The sequence below is a fragment of the Hippopotamus amphibius genome, chromosome 2 (genome assembly GCF_030028045.1).
Source record: "Hippopotamus amphibius kiboko isolate mHipAmp2 chromosome 2, mHipAmp2.hap2, whole genome shotgun sequence".
Taxonomy (NCBI): Eukaryota; Metazoa; Chordata; class Mammalia; order Artiodactyla; family Hippopotamidae; genus Hippopotamus; species Hippopotamus amphibius.
In genome coordinates, this window is record NC_080187.1 from 201,798,295 (window position 1) to 201,821,932 (window position 23,638).

The 23,638-nt window shown below is 38.9% G+C and overlaps 1 long non-coding RNA gene across 1 annotated transcript in view; it reads right to left on the reverse strand.

The window, feature by feature from the left end:
• Positions 1 to 23,638, reverse strand: part of LOC130843912 (uncharacterized) — a 261,119-nt gene that overhangs the window by 229,345 nt on the left and 8,136 nt on the right. Inside the window, exon 3 of the long non-coding RNA XR_009051095.1 lies at positions 21,056 to 21,157. This is a non-coding gene — a long non-coding RNA (uncharacterized LOC130843912). The remainder of the gene's footprint in view (positions 1 to 21,055; positions 21,158 to 23,638) is intronic.

A 23,638-nucleotide genomic window follows, 5' to 3' on the forward strand; every position in this document is an offset into this window, starting at 1 on the left:
ATTCCACTTGTTTATTGCTGGTATAGAGCAAAGTGATTGACTTTTTTATATTAATCTTGTATCTTGAAAACTTGTTATAATCACTTATTAGTTCTAGGCCTGGTACCTTCTGTTTTGGAAGGTTATCAATTATTGTTTCAATTTCTTTCATAGATATGGGCTTTTTTAGATTCTCTATTTTTTCTTGTGTCAGTTTTGGCAAATTGTGTCTTTCAAGGAATTGGTTTATTTCATCTAGGTTATCAAATTTGTGGGCATAGAGTTTTCATAGCATTCCTTGATTATCCGTTTGCTGTCCATAGGATCTGTAGTGATGCCCAATCTTTCATTTCTGATATTAGTAATTTGTGTCATTGTTCTTTTTTTCTTGGCCTGGCCAGAGGCTTATTGATTTTATCGCTTTTCAAAGAACCATCTTTTGCATTCATTAATTCTATTGATTTCCTGTTTCAACTTCATTGGTTTATGCTGTAATTCTTTTTTAAAATTTTATTTATTTATTTATTATTTATTTATGGCTGGGTCTGCATTGCTGCATGCAGGCTTTCTCTAGTTGTGGCTAGTGGGGGCTACTCTTTATTGTGGGGCATGGGCTTCTCATTACAGTGGCTTTTCTTGTTGCAGAGCACGGGCTCTAGGTACGCAGGCTCAGTAGTTGTGGTGTACGTGCTCAGTTGCTCCATGGCATGTGGGATCTTCCCAGAACAGGGATCAAATCCCCTGCACTGGCAGGCGGATTCTTAACCACTGCACCACCAGGGAAATCCCTGTAATTCTTATTATTTCTTTTCTTCTGATTACTTTGGATTTAATTTGCTCCTCTTTTTCCAGTTGTCAAAGGTGAAAGTTTAGATGATTGATTTCACATCTTTCTTCTTTTCTAATATATGCATTCAATGCTATAAAATTTCCTCTAATTATTGCTTTTGCTTCATCCTACAAATTTTATTTTTATTTTCATTTAGCTCAAAAAATTTTTAATTTTTCTTGATGTTTCTTGACTCATGTTTATTCATTCAATGAACACTTTATTGAGCTTCTTATCCTGTGCTAGGTATTAAGGATACAAAGTTGAATATACATTTTTTCTGTTTTCAAGAAGTTCTATCTAGTAAAATAGGATATGAGAACCACTAACTATAATGAAATATGATAACACACAATGGAGGTAAGTATACATTATTCTGGGGAGAGAAATGAAGGGAGATTAAATATGCCCTAGGGAGATAGGAAATGCTTTCTTAAGCTAATTTTATTCAGATGTAACCTCTGTTATTTCTTTTTTTGATGGTTTCAAGTAGGATTAATTTACGTTGCTTCAGTGTTTCCATAACACTCTTTATATTCATCAGCCATGTGTTATCACATTTTACTCCAGTTTGTTTATAATTCTATCACCAACATGAAATTCTATGTTTTGTGAAAGCATGGTACAGATCTTACTCATCTTTGTATTTCTAGTACCCAAGAGTGTCAACAATATGAGTTTAATAAATTTTTTTGTAAGTATATACACATATAGATGGTTGAATGAGGTAATATATGTCATTACTACAACTATTGTATTAACAAAACTATATTAATTAGCACAATAATTTGTGCAGATATTGTAGCTATGACACAGTGAGCTTGAATATAGAGAATACACAGATGACTATCAATAAGATATTAAAACTCATATTATTTTAAATAACAAATTGTAGATACGCATTCCTCTGTATGCCTTGTAGAAAAACTTCCCCTATTCAATCTAATATTTCTCTGCTATTTGAAAAATGCTCTTTTATGCTAAAATTAATATAAAACTACTCTTGTTTCCTGCCTAAAGTTGGAGAATCACTTTGTTATCTTTGACGCTAACACAGCCATTCAAAGTGACCATTACAATCCCAAAAAGATGAATCTAGATGCATTTAGAATGATTTCCTTTAGGAAAAATCCCAGTCATGCTTAACTATAAGCTGGAGGGAAAATTAGCAAAGGCTCAAAGGGTAAAACACCAAACTCTGACATTTTAATATTCTACTGTACAAAATATGTCTCTAAGAGTCATAACACACACAGTTTCTATGCTTCTTTTTGGAAATGGAATTAACATTCCTGCACTAACTGGAAATGGTAAATTCTTAAATTGTTAATAGCTTCCCCAGGCTTCTGCTCCTTTGCTGTGCAATCATTTTGGCTCCAAATTATGAAAATATTGCAACGTGTGCTCATCAGCCTGCAATCCTAAGGCTCTTTCTCCTATTGAAAACAACTTGGGCACTGGGGAATAAACTACAGGGGCCCACTTCTGGGCAGAAAGTGTTTTAACATGGAAATTCACTGCACATTTTGTACCTGATTTCTTGAATACTGACAGGTAACACATCTGGATTTTAGGATTAAGAAATTTATTTTGCTAAACACGTCATGCTTAGCACATAGTAATTCTTGCCAATTGTCTTGAGTGCAATCCTTGATGGGGGTGGGGTGGCAGAAGATGCCTGTTGGTAAGCAGTATGTAACTGGAGGAGTCACTGAATGGGGGAGGGAGAGGTGGGGCTCAAAATCATTTTAAAAAGGGATCTACTTACAAGAATATAAACGCGGGGCTTCCCTAGCGGTGCAGTGGTTAAGAATCCACCTCCCAATGCAGGGGACACGGGTTCAAGCCCTGGTCCGGGAAGATCCCACATGCCGCGGAGCAACTAAGCCCATGTGCCACAACTACTAAGCCTGTGCTCTAGAGCCCGTGAGCCACAACTATTGAGCCCACGTGCCACAACTGCTGAAGCCTGCGTGCCTAGAGCTCGTGCTCCGCAGCGAGAGAAGCCTCCGCAATGAGCAGCCTGTACACCGCAAGGAAGAACAGCCCCTGCTCTCCGCAACTAGAGAAAGTCCGTGTGCACCAAGGAAGATCCAACACAGTCAATAAATAAGTAAATAAATAAATAAATTTATTTAAAAAAAATATATAAATGCAACAAGTTTCAAGAAATTAACAGAAGAAATGTAGGCAGAGAGAAAATAAGGTAAGGAACTATTCAGATGAAGTAAGCAGACAAAACGAAAGTGGACGAGAGATTAGAATTCAGATTCCCAACCATCAATGCACAGAAGGCAACACCATTTTTATGTTCTGTGGTGTCCATGAGAAAACCTAATACCTAAGGATATCAGCCTAATACCTGATAAAAGTTTCTCACATATGTCTTCATGAAGAGTCCACTGCATGTAAGTAGAGATGCGCTGTGTCATTTACAAAAACTTTTGAAAATCTTTAAAACAATATTACATATTGTTTGCAGGCACTTGGAAATGCACTAACAAGCACACAAAATGTGGACAGGCAGGAAAGATACATACCAACTCTGGGATAGTGGTTACCTCTAAGGAGTGGCGAAGGGGAATGGACTGGGGGAAATGTTAAACTGTCTCTATAACATTCTATTTCTTTTTCAAAAATGAGACAAAGGAAAAAGCAAACTTTTCATGACACTTTGGGGTCTACTACTTTCTGTATGTTTGAGATATTTCATAAATATAAAGGAAAAGATTTGAAGTTTACATGTGGAATGTAATGAGCAATGTATTTCAACACCCTTAAACACAACAAGTACAAGGTCTTTCAGCCTTTTATTTTTTTAATGGAAAGGCACTTTATTTTAAAGATAGCAGCGTGTACATGCCAATCCCAAACTCCAAATTTATCCCTCTGCCCCCACCCTTCCCCTGGTAACATAAGTTCGTTCTCTACGACTGTAAGTCTGTTTCTGTTTTATAAATAAGTTCATTTATATCATCATTTAGATTCTTCATATAAGCAATATCGTATGATATTTGTTTTTCTCTGTCTGACTCACTTCACTAAGTATGATAATCTCCAGATTCATCCATGTTGCTGAAAATGGCATTATTTCATTCTTTTAAACAGATGAGTAATATTCCATTGTATATATGCACCGCTTCTTTTCTTTTTTTTTTCTTTTTTCTTTTGTTGGCATGTAAAACCCACCAACCTCTATTTTATTGAGGTATAGCTGATTTACAATGTTGTATGTTTCAGGTGTACAACATAGTGATTCACAATTTTTAAAGGTTATACTCCACTTATAGTTATTATAAAATATTGGCTATATTCCCTGTGTTGTACAGTATATCCTTGTAACTTATTTTTTTTTAAAGCTCTTTATTGGAATATAATTGCTTTACACTCTTGTACCAGCTTATGAGGTACACCAAAGTGAATCAGCTATATTTATACCTAATCAGCCCTTTCTTTTCAACACTACTTGATGAAAGTCAATGGTAAATGACTGAAAGACATGCAATTCAGAGTAAATAACTCCACGAGGTGGGGAGGTGGTCAAAATCATGCCAACTGTGATGCCTGGTTGTCTGGCCACCCCAGGGATGCAGAGTACCATGTTGGATGAGCAACAGACAGCCCTGGGTTCAAACTTTTATTCACTGGCACGTACTTCTTTTTTCTGTTAAGTTCAGCCAAGCTACCATAGAACATTTGTCCTCAGGTGGTTGTGGAGCCTAACAAAGACATATGTCTGAATAAAAGGCCCCCCATGAAAAGCAGTGCTGAGGGTACTTGTGGGCAGAGACTGCCTGAACTCCAGGTAGGTAGGAGGCAAGGAACCACATTTCCATGCAGGTCACTACCATTTTAGACTTAATTTCTCTTTCCAGTGGACAATTTAACCAATGATAACTGTTATCATGTTTTTGTATGAAGTTTACTAAATGCATAAAACAAGGGAGAAATCTGGGCAATTGCATTAAATATTAAACAGCAGGGCGTGAGAGCACAATGTCTTTATTGTACATTTTATTGCTATATTATTTTCATTAAAACACATCAGCAAATGAATAAACAAATTCACCACACTTTGGGAATTTTTAAGCAGATGTAATCAAACTGCCACCTTGGTCATTAAGATAATAATACTGCTAAAAGTTTCAGAAAAGCAGCCATAGTTCTAGAGATCTGAAAGCATACATCCTCCTATAACTCTCCCTGACTCCAGTTATGAAGGCAAAGGGATGATGTTGCTCTTTTCCCTTCCATCGGCTCTTTTCTTGTCCATTTCCAGACTTCCTGTGATAATCATTTTAACTGATTGCACATATAACAGTAACCGGAAAGGGATCCATGTGATTTTCCCGGCTTCCCACCCCCACCCGCTATCCCTGAGAATGACCATAACGATACAAACTAACTTTTCTTGGGGAGTCCTTTATGAGCATTCCAACAAGTGGCTCCACCTTGGTATGCTGTGGATGCTAGAGAAACCAGGAGGTGTGAGCCCATGCAGGAGCCCCAAGTGCAGTCCCCTCTCCCACTGACCAACACCCTTTCATAGGCCAAAGAATGCCGATGTGTACAGGGTGTCTTCAGGGTTTTGTGTCTCTAGTCTGGACCAGTGGTTCTCAAAGTGCGGTCTCCAGGTCACCAGCATCAGCATCATCTGGGAACTTGTTAAAAATCCAAATTCTAGAGCTTTACTCCAGACCTGATGAATTAGAAATTCCAGCCGTGAGGATCAGCAATCTGTATTTCAACCAATCCTCCAGGAGATTCTGATGCTTGCTAAAGTCTGAGAACCATAGATTGTTCTACTTTTTGGTCCACTGGAGGTGGAATAGTGTGAAGAGTGTGGATCTTGCAGCCAGACTTTCTGACTTCAAATTCCAGTTCTCCCACTCACCATATGCTATTGCACAAACTGCTTCCCCTTTCTGTGCCTCAGTGTCCTTATCTGTAAAATGGGGTTAATAGTAGCATACCTTTCTATTGGTTGGTTGTAAGGATTAAATGAGTTATTTGAAAAACTGTTAGCTATTATTATGAAGTTAAACTACTTCTTGAGGCATCCTCTCTTAAGGAAGGAAGATCTGGCTCAAGTTCTGCCTTGGGCAAACCCCTTTATTTCCCTGAGACACAGTGACTTCATCTGTAAATGGGACCATTACATCTGAACCACTTACATCGGAACCACCAGCATCATGGGGCTGGTGTTAAGTTCTTTGTAAACTGAAAGATATACATAAGGTAAAGTAGCAAACATCTGCCACATTCACCAAGGTGACTGTGATTTCCCCACAATCAGTGCAGTACAAATCCAATGAACTGTCTCTTTCAGTTTCTTTCCACCAGCTGATCATCCTACCGCCTTTTAGGAAGCACTCAATTCATACTGAGAGCAGCTGCCACAGTCTATAAGCTATTTTTCTAGTGTTTTCTGTAGTACTCGTTTAGATACTAGACATTCTCTCTCTTCTTCAGTGACATCATTCTCACTAAATAAATATTTGTTATTTCCCCAGTTTCCATCTGAATTGAAAATGTGCCATGGTTAGCAGCATGACTTACTTGTTGATATCCTGCCAAACTTGTATCGAGTAATTACCCTGAAGACACATTACAATAATAACCATTTATTGAGCAACTATTAGGAACAAGGTACTGTGTGCTAAGGCTCCACGTACCTCATTTCATTCATTCCTCAAAACGTCCCCATGGAGCAAGCCCTACGACTATCCCTGTTTTATAAATGAGAAAACCAATGCTGAGAGAGGGTAATTAACTTGACCAAATCTTTCCAGCTAGGAACATCTCTTTGATTCCTAGAGTTCTTTCAATGACTCACCCTGTATGATAAAGTCATCTTCTGCTGGAACTCTTTGGGCACTCTGAAAACTAAACATGCTACGTCAAGAACACAGACAAATGAATCAGCTCATATCACATGCCTCTCGATAAGAAAACCTGTGTTTGGGTAGAGTTTGAGTAACATTTGAAGAATGAATGGTCAAGAAGCATTTCATTCTTTTCCACTCACTATTTTTTCACCCCAAAGATTAAGGCTGTGCTTCAGGTGGGCATCTAACTTTACCTAAATAAACCGAAATCGAATGACCACTCTCATCACATTATACAACTACTGGGGAGGGGTTGTTAGTTTGTTTAAACTTAATCACATTGATTTATCTGTTCCCATCCGCATCCCTAGGGCAGACATTTTTACCCAACAATTGAAATGACATCACTTGTCCATTCAAAAACATCTTTTATTGACTCTTTTATTTATTTTTCATATGGCTTTCATCATTGAAAGCGGCCAGTAAGCAGAGGGTCACTTGCAAAAGCCTGAATATCAACAACATCTTAAAGTTTATTTAGAAACGTGAGCTACATGAGAAAATTCTATTTACTCATAACATCATCTTAGGATGCAAGCGAAAAATGTCCGGGGATCACCAAATGAGTGTTTATAAAAACCTATGACTGCAAACATTTAAATAGAACCAAAAGATGTCTCAGCCAACCTCTTTACTTCACAGGTGCCATCTCTGCGGGTTTCCAGAGACTCACCTATGATCCCTCAACTAGTAGAAGCAATAGTTAAAACTCAGTTTTATTTAAATGGGGTTTCTTTTTGCTTTGCTCTGTTACAGTGCCTTGAAAAACAAATCTATGTAGTTTCCCAAGAATACAGACCCGAGAACTGCCCTCCAGAAATATTTGAATAAATTAATTTGCTAACTCAAATGCAAATGAAGTACAATCCAGTGGATCTTTTCATCCCATGCCTGAATTCTGTCGCAGTTCAGAGTGCATTTGCTTCAACTTTTGAAGTAGTTTTTGTAAAGATCCTTAGCTGTTACCCATGGATGGTATGAATTTATGGAGTGCTAGTCTGGATAAAAACAGCATTATAACATAAAATGCATCATTAATACTTAAAAACCCAGTATGATTTATATTTATACAAATAACATAAAAGAAGCCAATTAAACCAAAGTCACTGGAGTGTAAATAACATAAAAACGTATTGTTCTGTAAGCTACTGAAAATAAACTAATAATGAAAGTATTTATCATACATCTAAAAACCAAGCAGGTATGAGTGGGTTAAGCAGGCTGCAGGGGGAAACGTTTTTATTTCTCTGACATCTTTTAATGCAGGCCCAACATTTTCATCCAGTTCAGATCCACTTAAAATGTGACATTATATGTGAAAGTTGCCTTTTGTCCATTTGAGTAATTAATAATTTAAGTGTAACAAGGACATCTTGATTCAAACACTTTGTAATCTGACTAGGAGGATATTTAAAATTCATTACAGTACATTAAACTTGCACTGAACAGTTAGCTTCATCGCAAAATAAATAAATAGCCAATTTGCTTCAATCAGCAAAAATTCTGATAAAATCAGCAAAACACGAATTAAAATGTGAAAAATGTCACCTACCATGGTTATTCTAATGGAACATGGACTTAGAGGAAGGAACTGATTCAATGTTTATTTTCATACCAGCTGTGGCTTCCAAATGTAAATCATTTCATTTTTGCTAGTGTGGTGAGCTCCGAGGCTCCTGCGCTGTTCCCATGGTTGAACAATTCGTATTACATAATAAGGCTGCTCTGTGGGGGCTGCAGTTGAATTCCCTTTATTTCCTGGCAAATCATTGTTTTCTTTAAAGGTTTCACGAGTCTCCCCATCTCAGGGAGTACTGTCAGCTGACTGATTGCACAAGCTGTGACCAAATGACCCCCAGTCTTTCCTGGCACATGTGAACGCTGTCCCGGGTGGAGGCAGTCTCTCTTGGAAGAATCACGATCCTCTGATCTTGCTTCTTGTCATATCAGTCACTTTAGTCCATCGACATAATGCTGCTATCTGTCCACAATAATTCAGACTTCTGTCACAGCACACCAAGTTCAAGTTCAGTATGTGTTTGTTCATTCCTGGTACTTAACCTAGTGCTGAGTGCCAAGGGCCTTGTGGTTGCTCAATAAATCAGTGCTGGAAGGACCAGGAAGTCCCACCTGAATGTCAGTCTCTTTCTCTCTAATTCTATGGCAGGTGCTTGGACCTCCTGATCTCAGAATCCAGAAAACAAGTCTTAGGACCTCAGTGCCTCCAAAATAAAGGGAATAATTATGATGAAAGAGGAAAAAAAACTGCTTAAAATTTCGTTGCATGCCCTGTTTATGGAATTAAAAAAAAAAAAAAAAAGAACAAAAAATAGAATTGCTTCAGATTGCAAGATGAGTGTTCTTTCCTCATCTGCCTTTTCTTCCATGTAGGCAGTTTCTTCTTGACAGAAACCATGAGTTCATTTCTAACGAGCAATGTGGAATCTCTGTCAGTTCTGGCCACTTCAGAAATCAGTAACAGGAAAGGAATGTGCAAAAATGAAAATAATTGTGCTGTGCCGTGGGCGCTGTTTTCTTCTTTTGAATTTCTTCACCATGTTGTTTCATCATCTTTTCAATAATCACACAGTAGATATTTAAGAAGAAATGTCATGAAGAGACCCTCAGCATGGAACTGGGCCCACTTGCAAATGAACTTGCTCAATACCCAATGAGAAGATAGAGCATATGCTAAGGCAAACCCACAATTCAAAGACCTCCAAATTAAATTTATATACCTCCTGGCAACTCATAATGAGTTTAAAATTAAATAAAAGAACTACCATTTTGCTGAGTTCAAAGCAACTAATTGTTTGGGCGCTGCTTTCACTCACTGGAAGTTTCGTCCAGTGACTGCCACTGCATTTCACACCCTGTTTTTATATTTTTGTCACAGTTAAGAAATTCCTTTTATTAATAAGGGAATGGGCCAGTCCACTGGCCAATAAGATGAGTTCTGCACGTATGCCTCAACATATACACGGCGAAACTCAACCTTGAATAGGTCCATATGAATTTAAGACTATATTTGTATCCTTAAAGTTAGCGAGACACATGATCTCATCTGCAACCAGTCATTTCTTCTCATTGAATTAAAATGCACAGTGTAGTGAAAACAGAAAGGTCTATGAACAGACCCCCCAGCCACCACCCTCTGCCACCGCCTGTTTGCTGAGATCATAGCCAAATACCTTAAGCTCGCCAAGCCTCATTTTCCTGTGTTTATAAAATGGGATAACAATACACCTAACTGGCAGGATTGCTGTGAAGGCTGGATGATCATAAATGTAAAGCACATGGGAGTACGCTGGGCACATCGTGATCACTCAGTAAATTCCAGCCGCTAGAATTAGTCACTGCCATGCCATGCTTAAAACACATGGCATGTTAATAAGATGCAGGGTCTTGGGCCTCAAAAGGGTTGCCAGATGTAGCAAATTAAAATACAGGACACAATATTTGGGGCATACTTGTACTAAAAATTATTCAGAGTTTATCTGAAATTCAAATTTCAATGGGACCATTTTGTATTTTATCTGGCAATTTAGCGCTTAAGTTCTGGTACTTAAAGACCTTACAATCGCATCGTACCCTTTAAATACTTGGGAATCGATCAAAGGGCAGGTTAGAGGTGAAATGTTTGGATTATTGCCTTAACCCTTCACTTTACTTTGGGCATAGATACACAAGTTTCCACTGTCACTCTGGATGTCCTTGGGACACCATGACATGCAATCAACATCACCTGTGCTGGCTGATAATTCAGAGGATATGATGCCCTTGTTTATAGCACCTTCAATTCCACAGACATTTTTACTTGACTAATTCACTGTTCATACCAGGCAGGGGCTGGGGAGGAAATCATTCAAACCACATGCTACTTTGAAGTTCAGTTACTTGGCTGGAAAACAGCAGATAAATTGATAATTGCAAATGATCTGAAATCTGAATGATTCTTTTTCCACTTCAGCTAAATCTATTGAGCACACCCAAATAATTTAAAAGTGCTGAAAATAAGCAGTATTGGGGATTAATGAAAGCAATATATTCACTCTGTTGCATTTATTATTTTTAAATTATAGTACTCCCACTTGAAGGAATGCAATGAGGTTGAAATGAAGCAATTTTGTTGTTAAATATTGTCATTTAGAATAAAATGCATGCGACTCTGGAACTGAAACAGCACAAGTTGTTGCTGTTTTCTATTTATCCTTAGTTATTTTCAAGTGAACTAAAAAATAGAGTAATAACAAGGAAGTCCCATGTCTCAATGATCTGACAGGGAATTGGCCAGACTTGGCACAAAAGTTGCTCAGGATGTGAGGACCAAGGAGGCAGAGATGGGCATTCAGATCCCAGACAGCTCCTTCTGGGGTCCAGCTAGGAATGGCTCCTCTTTGCTCATGGATTGGCTCTAACCTAGTACCTCCAAGAACAGAGTGGGGTCATAGAGAAGGAATAGTGGGCAAGCAGTGAGACGTGGGCATCATGTTCTTTGGGGCAAAGACCCCTACCCTCATTGAGCTTACTTTCTAATGCAGGAGACAAACAAAAAGTATTTTATATAAGATAATGATAAGTGTTATAGAAGGAAGATTGGCTTTTTGGCTGTGTGGCTTTAGGTAAATTAGTTATCCTCTCTGAGCTTCAATTTCCTTATCTGAAGAATGGAAGATACTATCTACCATGCAGGGTTCTTGTGAGGGCTAGAAATGATATATGCAAAGGGCACATAGTTCCTGGGGAACAGAGTGGTAAATGTAATGATTCATATGACTATTATTTTCATTATTATTATTTTTCGCTCTGTCTCATTAGAAATGGAAACCAGCAAATTTTTTAAAAAATTACAAATACCATATGATATCACTTATATGTGGAATCTAAAATACGACACAAATGATCATATCTACGAAACAGAAACAGACTCACAGGCATAGAGAACAGACTTGTGGTTGCCAAGGGGTAGGTGGGTGGGGGAGGGAAGGATTGGGAGTTTTGGATTAGTAGATGCAAACTAGTATATATAGGATGGATAAACAACAAGGTCCTACTGTATAGCACAGGGAATTATCAATATGTTCAATATTCTGTGATAAACCATAATGAAAATACATATATATGTGTGTGTGCATATATATGTATATAAAACTGAGTCACTTTGCTGTACAGCAGAAATTAATATAACATTGTAAATCAATTATACTTCAATAAAAAAAAAAAGAAATGGAAACCAGCAAAGGTAACATTACCAAAGTATAGGATGCCCAGTTAAATTTGAATTTCAGATAAATAATGTATAATTTTTTTAGCATAAGCATGTCCCACACAATATATGGAACATGCTCAATACTGAAAAAAAAACATTCATTGCTTATTTGAAATTCAAATTTAACTAGGTATCTTCATTTTTCCCAATATGGCAACCCTAAGCGAAAGGTCCCTTCCAAGAAGCCTGTTGAAACCGAAATCCTTCTGAGTCAAGTTCTCCTTTCCTATTAATTTTTTTTTGTAATGTGGATGCTTTCTTCATTTCATTTTATTTTTAAATTTGTGTGTGACAGCCAACTCTTTATGAGGAAGAAGGTGCAGAGTGCTAACATCCTCAGGGCAGCTTTGTACTCCTTAGAGCAGAGTCTGTGCATGGAGGATCACTAGGAGGGCATCCTTGTCTGCAAAATGGGGTGTGAAATAGCAGTTGCCTAGTGTGTAGGGCACTGCAGATGGCATGCACTGAAGTGTGTAGGGAACTCAGGGTGGAGATGGGCACAGGGAAAGTGCACAAAGAAAGGACACTATTATTGTTATTATTATTCATTCATTCAAAAAATATTCACTGAGTTCCTGCGTTATGGCAGGCACCATTGAGGCACTGGAAATACAGCAGTAGTTCTCAACTTGTTGGGAGCTTGCATACGGCACAGACCCCACCCTCATGGAGCTTACTTTCCAATGGGGGAGACAAACAAAAATGTTATGTCTGGTGATGATAAATGCTATGGAATGAAAAAAAGTGAGGTTAGGGACTTCCCTGGCAGTCCACTGCTTAAGACTTCCAATGCAGGGGGTGTGGGTTCGAACCCTGGTTAGGGAACTAACATCCCACATGCCACACAGCCCCCCCACCCCCCAAAAAAGGTGGGGTTAGAGAGGGAGAGCAAGCTATTCTTCTCAACAGGGTGGCTGGGGAAGAAAGGCAGCGCTGACGAGTGACATTTCAACAAAATGCTTCATGAAGTTGAGGAACAAACCACACAGACCTATGAGCAAAGAACATTCTAGGAAGAGAGAACAGCAAGTGCAAATACCCTGACGCAGGCGAGGGTTGACAGGCTGAAGGAAACCCATTTTTGATGAGACTGATCAGGAAAACCTATTTTGGTTTCCACAAGCTGGTTTACCTAGAAATGCTGGCCTCACCTAGACCTCAGGTTCTCAATTTCAGCCCAACTGGAACCACTGCCTACAAAGCTCACTTTGACTACCCTGTGTATGCGTCTCAAGGTCTGAGAAAGTGCCACTTTGGGGACTTGTCCTTAAGGGGAGCAAACATTCTCCCAGCTGCTGCCACGGCCTTTAACCAGCCCCATCGACACCAAAAGGTGATACTCCCACAGCCACCCAAATACACTAAACATAGGAGCATAAAACAAGAAGACAGCTTCCAGCTGCCCTTGTCCACTTTTGCTTTCTATTTCACCCATTTTCTTTCTCAACTTCTCATTCCTACCCTTTGCCATATTAAACAATCATTAAAAATTCTGTCCCTGCAAGTGTCTTGTATTCAACCTTGACCTCCAGCATTAGTGCATTATCTCCATTTCTTTGTCATCATGCAGGGTAGGTAACTTAGTAAGATGACCTTCAGGAGAAGTCTAGGTTATTTAAAATCTTTTAAAAATGCAGCTTGACTAGTCTTTTAGTACCTTCACATTTTTCTTCCCCTAGAGCTCTTGAAAGTGCTTTCAAGAATAGAGCAGAATTATTTAAAATAAATTCATTTTTAGTACGCCAGCACTATATTAAAGTGGTTCTTGGATTCAGTAGTTGTATCTCACTCTTAAGCAGTGTAAACATTTCTTTCATTTACATTACTTTCTTCTGTTTTTCTTCTATATAAAGTATAAAGATCAACTCCAGTAAATTAACCTGTTAGGATCTAAACATTCAATACTGTGAAGGGCTTCTTATTTTTAAAGTTCTTTTTATTCTTTTTTTTCAAAGCTAGAACTTAGGTTTTTTTTAAGAACTTTTATTGAGATACAATTGACATACAATAAACTGCATATATTTAAAGTGCACAATTTGATTTTTTTTCTTATTAGGAATGTATATATGGCAATCCCAATCTCCCAATTCATCCCATCCCAACCCTGCCCCGCCCCCCACCAGCCGCTTTCCCCACTTGGTGTCCATATGTTTGTTCTCTATACCTGTGTCTCTGTTTCTGCCTTGCAAACCGGTTGATTTGTACCATTTTTCTATATTCCACATACAGGTGTTAATATATATTTGTTTTTCTCTTTCTGACTCACTTCACTGTATGACAGTCTCTAGGGCCATCCATGTCTCTACAAATGTCCCAACTGCGTTCCTTTTTATGGCTGAGCAATATCCCATTGTACATATGTACCACATCTTCTTTATCCATTCCTCTGTTGATGGACATTTAGGTTGCTTCCATGACCTGGCTATTGTAAACAGTGCTGCAATGAACATTGGGGTGCATGAGTCTTTTTGAATTATGGTGTTCTCTGGGTATATGTCCAGAAGTGGAATTGCTGGGTCATATAGTAAGTCTATTTTTACTTTTTCAAGGAACCTCCATACTGTTCTCTATAGTGGCTGTATCAATTTACATTCCCACCAACAGTGCAAGAGGGTTCTCTTTTCTCCACACCCTCTCCAGCATTTATAAAGTTCTTTTTATTCTTTTCAGTAAATATTTTATCACTGTGGTGGTGAGCTGAATAGATACTAGGACATTTTCCCTGCTGCTGCTCCTATCAGAATTAACCCTGATACCTCCCCAACACTGGGACGTAAGAAGTTCCCTCTCATTGAGCTTCTGAAAGTTTAGTAGGAACAGTTGAAGATCTGGGAACAATGGTTCCTTGAACTTTCTGCACAAGGATTTATTTATGCATTACTGACTGCTTTTAACAAGACTTCTCAGCAATTTTCAGTGTTAGTGACAATACAGGCACCCACTAAGAGAAAAGAGTCATTTAGACTAGAAGTTCCTACACCGAATCCCTTAACCTACTGAGTATTCCAAGGTGAAGAGTATATTGTTAAGCTATGGGAGCTAGCTAAAACATCCTTGAGAGAGATGAAGCCTCCTCCACCTTTTGCTAGGATCCTTTCACCCACCCCAATGCTTACCAAGGGTTTCCATTTCTATGAGAAATGGTGACCATCTCACATTTCCTTGGATTGAGATCCTTGGCTATAGCTTCTATCATCCTCAGATCTGGTTTTAACTCTCAAAATGGAAGTCATAGAAAACAAACATACAAAACCAAAAATCAAACAAGCAAATACACACAGAGGTTCGGTGTAATCTACCAGGCTCATTATATCTAGGGGACGTGACTTACAAAAAGAGTGCCATACTACATTTGTACCCCACAGAAGCAGCAACCTATAGAAGCACAACTTCCATGGTAATGATCTACCTTTAAAAAGTGCTACCCGATGGACTTCCCAGGCGGTCCATTGGTTAAGACTCCGTACTTCCACTGCAGGGGACACGGGTTCGATCCCTTGTCAGGGAACTAAATTCCACATGCTGCGCAGCCAAAAATAAGAAAGAAAAAAAGAAAGAAAGAAAAGGAAGAAAGAAAGAAAGGAAGGAAGGAAGGAAGGAAGAAAGAAAGGAAGGAAGAAAGAGAAAGAAAGAAAGAGGGAGAAAGAAAGAAAGAAATCTTAAAAAATGCTACCTGAAAGTACAAGTGTTCCTGAACAGTTTTTTTTTCTCCAAGTTGAGTTCAAGTGTGATTACCTTTTTGAACAGTTTATTTTTGATGAATCCCAACCTCCTAGATGTTCTTTGCATCTCACAACAAAAATCAGATGCAGAGTATTGAAACAACAACAGCATCCCCGTCCACCTCCAAAATAACCTGGAGAATAGAATGGTAGCTTGCTATAAGCAAACACTATGAAAACATAATGTATTGATTAGTAAAGAAAAATAAAGTTTCCTCTCCATGCTGTTCCGTTATCCTGCTCATTTCTTAATAGTCCTACATTCATAAAAGGCCAAAGGACTCTGACCTTGACAAGCTAACTGAGCAGGAAAAGGCAATCATGTGTACAAGGCTGTCACCCACCCCACAAATTATGATAAAATATACCTCGGCATCGGAGAAAAGAGTTGCATATCTCCAGTGACATCCACAGTAGTACGTTTAAGGATTTGACTAGAACAGCAATTCATTTTGCACTAACATGTTTTATGGTTATCATCAAGCATTATGTCTTCAGAGACGGAAAGGTGATGTTTTTATGGACTCTGGCTCCTTGCTGCATTATCTTCACAGCTCAGAAATTCTCTCTCTCTCTCTCTCTTTTTTAATTCCCCTCTTCTCACTCCCTACCTTTGCCCCTCATTTAAACAAAGCAGCCGTTTTTGTAAAGGAAAAGAAAAAAACAAAATGAATCCACATTACACAAAGGGTACAAAATGAACAGATTTCCAACCCTGAATAGTTTCAAAATGAATGATTATCTGGCTAATTAGTGAAATAAATAATAATAATTGCCTGTCCCTCCTCATTAGAGCCCTTAATAGTAAATGAAACTCCAGTGCAGAGTTCCAGAGAGCTGGTTTCGCGGCACAGGACTCAGTTCTGAGTGGGGGAAAAACATGAGTTGGCCCTACCTTGCAGATGACCATATGCCAGCCCCTAAAACCAGAAAAGCAAGAAAGACGGGGGCTTCAGGATCTGCACGGGAGATGTTTGGGAGCTGAGAGGCGATATTTCTGCTTTCCTCCCATGCTTAAGGATTATACTAGGTTCCAAGCATCCAAGAAATGAGTACGAAGAGCTATGGACACAGACCACTGCGGCCAGAACATAGAAGGAAGGATTCTCCTTTGTTCAAACATAATCTATTCAGCAGTGTCCATGTTCTTAAAGTCTGATCTAATTTATCTGCAACATCATTTACCCAAGCTACCTGTTAAACCTGTGAGTTCTAGGCTCCCTCCTAGGCTCACTGACTCAGAAGTTCTCAGGGTATCCCACGGTCTGCGTGTTCAACAAGATTCTTGGGTGCTCAGTCTGCACCTGAAATACAGCACCCCTGCAAGAGTCAGTGGATGGTGAGACTGGGCAATGCTGTGAGATAAAGCATGTGCCTGCCTTGCGGGGAAGATGCGGTAGCAGGCAATCTCATTGAATTGGACTATCCCCCTGTAGAGAATTCTATCCTGTGGTTCAGCCACAACATCCTCTTGCCAGTGCTCTGCTCTGTATCAGCCTCACCACCACATCTGAAATTAGCAGAGAACCTCGTTGCTGCTCTGCTTCTGCAGCCAGCTCGGCCAAACCTATTACTCAACACTGAAAGCATCAGATTGGCTTCTAATGAGGCAGCAGATCAGCTTTTAGGGGTCTGTTCTCCGTGTGATGTATGAATGGAGCTTCCATTAATGTTAATCAATGGGGAGTTCCCACTGCTCGGGCAACTGTATTACAAAGCTCTTGCTTACTTTGATGCTCAAATCATCTTCTTTCTGTGTTTTGAAGTCTACCAGTGTTCAGGCACTAGCCCAAAATGAGATTAAAAAGATTGTCTTTAACCTTCTCCCATTTTCTTTCTTTCCTTTCTTGCCTTCACTGTGCCGGGTCTTAGTTGTGGCCTGTGGGATCTTCGTTGCAGCCTGTGGGATCTTTGCTGCAGCCTGTGGGATCTTCAGTTGCAGCGTGCGGGATCTTTAGTTGAAGCTTGCCGGATCTTTTAGTTGCGGAGTGCAGGCTCTTAGTTGCAGCACTCAGGATCTAGTTCCCTGACCAGAGATTGAGCCCAGGCCCCCTGCATTGGGAGCTCAGAGTCTTAACCACTGGGCAATGAGGGAAGTCTCCCATTTTCTAAATAAACCTCCTTTCAAGACTCTCTGAGGCCCAAATTTATGCTGCTCCCCCCACAATGACACATTTTAGCCAACCACATTAAGTAATTAATTGGTATAACTACAATGTGCTTAGTCTTGGGGAGACAGAGGTGTTCCTTGAACTTAAAGAACTTATAGTCTAGCCTTGGTGACAGATGGATAAATGAGCAATTATAAAACTACAGTACACACAGGACAGACTGAGAAGGAAGCTTGGGTCTCAAAAGAACCTCAAATGATGAAGATGAGCTTTATCCAAAAGCAGCTCTCTTGGATGAAGAGGAGCTGCTCAAAAGGAGAAGAAATGATGCCAAGAGGAGAAGAAATGATGCTCAAGAGAAGATACTCGAAAGAAGAGCATTCCAGCAAGGGAAGGAAGAGCTTACACTCGGGCTAGCTCGGCCTACAGCTCCAACTTGTTTGAACCTCCCACAGTAAGCACAGTGCCCAGGACCCAAACTACTTTTAGGGGACTGCAGAAATGTTTTTGTTCTCATTTACTTTAAAAGCAAAAGCGAAAAATGAATACACTGATAATGAATATGTAATAATGAGTCTACCCTGGATTATACTCAGCTTTATATCAACAAGGTCATAAAATATACTGTTTAATCTTTTTTTTAATGGAAGAAGAAATCCATAAAGGCAAAAATACCTAGGCCTTCAAAAATCCCAATGCCTAAGTCATCAGCCCTGGCTTACGTAGAGATACAGGTGAGCAACAAGGTGTGGAAGGGTAGGTAACGATACCTAAAACACTCGGGCACCTTACCCTGCACAAGGCACTTTTCTAAGAACCTTGGAACTACTAACCTCTTTAACTCCTGACAATCCAATGATGTAGATACAGTTACCACCACCCCCATTACACAGATAAAGAAATCAAGGCAGAAGAGGATATGCTCCCCAAAGTCATGCAGATCATACACTCATGCAGTCATCCAGACAACCAGGGCACCTATCCAGGACCTATAACTCCAGAATCCACACGCTTGTTTTATGTGGACACACCCCAAATTATTGAATTATCTGTGATGAAGAGTCCATTTTCTTTCCTTCCAGTCACAGGCCAATACTTTTAAAAAGCAATACAAATGAATTGCTAGAAAAATAAAATACAAAATACAGAAAAGGCAAGCCCAGTTTTTAAAAAGTTAAATTCAAGAGACAGAAAATTGTATTTCAGTAGTCATGCTTCGATCTTGCAGCCATGTCACATTTATATAAAAGTTTCTCAGGGCTTTCCCTCCATGTCTATACTTACCTGACCTCTAAGATCTGCAGACCAGCACGGGTCCACGCATCACATGTTAAGAGCTCTGCGCTGGGTGATCTTGCCCGTAGGAAGAGCTGCAGTTGCTGTCTCTCTCAGTAGGGGAGTGGAAAGAAGGCCCACCAAGGAGGATGCCACCTCCCCAACATGACAGAGGACTTGAGAAGGGCGAAGACTGGGAGCCCAGAGTCAACTGGGTATGGACCTTTGTCAACCAACTTTGGGCTACACTTTATACCAAGCGCCCACCCATGACAGGCAGAGATGCGGGCCATGCTGCCTGAGCCTCCTGCCCATTAAAGCCTCAAATTTTAGACTTTTGGTTCACCGTCAAATGAGGCATACTCGGGCATATATCACTGAGGCATGCTCACAGGACCATAATGAGATGTTCAACTATAAACTTTAAATCGGGCCCCATTAACAGTCCACACTCCCTATGGTACTCTATGAATTAGTATTTTAAATTTAATACCGCATTTGTCTTACAGATCATACAACTGTGTTGCATTACACAATTCTGCATCAAAACCTAATAATTTATTAAAATGTAGACATGTTATATACCACAGTGTTTTGTTTCCTTTCAATATCGTGTTTTATATCATAACTATATTCCTAAAAAGTAGGGGAAAGTAGGATGTTGTTAGCACAATAATATTTTAAATATCCCAGGGGATAACAGATAGACAAGCAGGCTGTTTATAGTAAATTCTGCTTCCTTATTTCTAAAATGAAAATTACCAATTAGATGTAAAAGACCTTGAAAATATTAAAGGATTGTTTTTAAGCTATTAGTTCTTGACAGTATTAAAAACAAGACAAAAGGCCCCCAAATGGAGTCACTTATGCTAAGCCCCACATCCCCAAATCAAGAATTAATTATAGTTTCAGCTCTCCCAGAAACGGAATCTTAAACCAGTCAATTGGGAATTGCCTAACCAGCACTAGGTAGGTAATATACCTGATAGACACCCACCATCCCCTACAGGAAAGTAACTTTGCAATAAGCAACCCACTTCTTCCCTAGTATAACTTCCTTGTTCCCGCTCCCCTCTGCCTATAGAAGTCCGTCATTTTGTGCAGCTCTTCACTCCTTGGAGTGCCTTTCTATCTGCTAGATTGAAGGCTGCCTGATTCTCATCAATTTTTGCTCATATAAACTCAAAGTGTTTAGTACACCTCAGTTCATCTTTTAACAGCTCTGGTGTCAGAAGAGGAAACTGAGGAGACTCCCATGGCCCCCAGGAGCAGTGAACAACCAGACATAGGCACTTGTGAGCCACCAGAGCTCGCTGCTTTCTCACTGCCTCTGGAGGTGTGGGTAAATCTCTCTTAGAACCTAGTTCCGAAGCTTTTGCATTATGAGCTCTCAGATTTTATTTAAGCATTTCTTTTTCCAGACTGGGTCCAGAATTCAGCGGGTGTCAGACTGCGTCTGACTTAAACCAGACAGGATCTGGGGTCATACTGGGTCTGAATTTAAGCTGGACTAGGTCCAGTGTGAGGCCTCAGGGGAATAAAATTTTGCTTTAAGGCTGAACAGGTAGGTTCACCTTACCAAAGATAATCTTGAATTACGATGACCACAGTGGAGAACTTCTAACCTAGATAAACTTACCCATTTAGGAGGTGCCCTGGAGCATCTCAGCCAAGCACTCACCATAAAGAGCAGAGGAAAAATTATTTTTCCTCCTCTACAGTATCTGGTGACCAGGATGAGACCCGCTGGGACAACCACTCTTTCCAGATCTGCAGATGGGATCCTGGGAAAACCGGCAGAAGCAGGCAAAGGGGAAGAATTTGAACCAAAGTCAGTCCTCCCAGATCTCTATCTGTAGTGCCTGATCGAGAGCAGATGGTAAAATTTTACATCATCCCTTTATTTCCAAATTCAGATTGGAAGGCAAAAAATGTAAGAATTAGATCTTTGAATTATGACTCTTGACTGTGCTTCTGAGTACCTGTTGGTTGTTGATCTGTTCTCTTCTAGGGTCAGCTGTTGCCCTTGTTTGTCTCATTTTGTGTCCTGAGAACGTAGGTTGACAACCATCACATTGGGGGCCCTAAAAGTACGGCCAGACACAAAGGTGAGTTGCATTCTATTTGCAGCTAGGGTCCTACCAACTGTTGCCAGCTCCCAGAGAAACTGTCTAAATCTCCCTTCCCTCCCTCCCTCCCTTCCTTCCTTCCTTCCCTCCCTCCCTCCCTCCCTTCTTCCTTTCCCTTCCCTTCCCTTTCTTTCCCTTCCCTCCATCTTTGGGAATGGCTCCCAAGTTTGAGAAAGTAGTATCTTTTGCACCCTATTTGAGGACACCTTGCATGTTCATGAAATTGTCCAATACTGCCAGGGGTACTTACTATTTGTCCTGGCTCGAACCTGACAAAGATATTCAAAAGGATTTTTTTTTTAAGTAGCTCTATGGTCAGAAGTTGGCCAAATTGGAAGCTGATATTCAGAGCCTGAAAGGCACTTTTTTTTTAGACCTTCTCCCCTAACATAAAATTAAACTATGTACTCAGAGGGAAATAAAAACATTCTGAAGGTTTTTGTGGGAGGATTTACTAAAGCATTCTAAAGAAACACAGCTCTAAATCTAGAACACAGGAATCTTTTGATTTCTCTCAGTTGAAGATCGTCTCTCTGATATAAAGAAGCAAATTAAAGATGACGTAGTTGGATGAGTGGGTCAGCACCTTGATATCATTCAGGTTGCAACCAAATTTTTTTGAGGAAATAAGTACAATTGTACTGTCTTACAAATCAAGCCTTTACAAGAACAGAAATGTGGCTCTAGCATCAATTCAAAGCCCACCTATCCTTTTTGCCCACCCCAGATTCTCCCCTATCATCTCAAAAGGCTTGCAGACACTGTAAAAGACCTGGCTGAGGGAACAAAAGTCCTTCCTGCCTTCTTCCTCTGTGCATTTTAAGATATGTGTTCTCCCTGGTCTTCTCCAGGAACCAAGGTAATTCTTATCAGAAGGAGAAAAAAAAGGAAAAAGCTTTTTTGGAAATTTGGCCTATGAAAAACCTTAAAATCTCCTCTACAAATATTGGTAAAATGTTTAAGCCATCCAAGCAGATAACCTTAACTTATATCATTTGCCAGAAACACAACTGGGATGCAAATGTTCTTTTATAACCTAGTGGATTTGTATTATCATACTTGTTTCATAGCTAAAATTTTAAAACAAAAGCTGTAAGATCTCTGTTTACATCTGCTTGTATGTCTATGTATGTATGTTATAAATGTGTGATTTTTTTCACCTCCAATGGCATTGCCAAAATTAATTTGTAAAGAGCTCTGTTTAATTTGGCTTAAAGATAAATAAGTGTTTATATAAATCAAATATACTTTCAGAAATATAGAAACACAAATGTTTTTCAAGTTCACATGATTTAGGATAATCATCGGTAAATAAAAGCTACTTTAAGTTTGTTGGTTTAATTAAAATAGGCATTGGATAGAGTCACCAGCATTAAGTATAATACTTTTATTCTATTTTACTTAGGCTTACTAAAGGTTAAAACAGCTTATGTTATATCTGTTACAGAATCTGTCAATAAGAACAATAGCTTAAGATGATGGTTAGCTGTTTAAAGTCTTATGAAATTTTCGTAACTAATCCAAACATAATTATTAAGAACAAGTGAATTAAACAGATGTAAGTAAAAGTTTATAAATGGACTTTTCAACAATAATTATGTTCCATAGTATGTCTATTTAAAAATACTTTCCACAACCTTTTTGAGAATTTGAAACTTTTAAAGTTATACTGAGATAAGTGATGGATATTGACTCAATATGCAGATCATTTTCAAATAAGATAAAATACTGAAAAATCAATTATTGAACACAGGTTTATCTACTTTTGGTTTCCTTTTATAGAGGAAGCAGAGATATTTGGGTCTATTAGTAAACATGTTTTGGGCCGCAATGGAAAATTTACTACTAGGAAGAATATTCTTCTAGAAATTATGAAATGTATTTATAAACTTGCCACTCCACAGAATGCTAGTTTAACAGACAGTCCACAATTGCTTCGTGTTTTTCACTAGGAATAAAGAATTCTAAGGGTTAAGAATTCTAATCAATATATGTAATTAAAACAGAAATAATAAAGGTGAAAGGAAACAACTGTATATGAAAAGTAAGTAAGGAAAGTAATAGGAGTCTTGTTCTAGAATGAGAAAGAAGAAAAAAACATAAGGCAAAATCTGAAGGGATATAAAAAAGTTGTGGAAGGAAAAGGAATCTTGGGAAAGGAGTTTTATGCGTGGTCAAGCTGACTAAGATTGGAATGGATTCATTTGTTTTTAAATAATGAATTTTAATATCAAATGTACACTGGTACAAAATTATAATTTTGTTTTCTGTTAACACAACAAAGTTTTATTGGACTACTGGTCTGCTCTGGATAAGAAATTATGGAAGTTGGGTTTTTCTGGTTTGTTGGTTTGTTTACCTTTCAGATAACCTACCTGGAAAGCAAAGATTTTGTGTCTTAGCAAAATAATTTATTATGCTTCACATTCTCTTTAT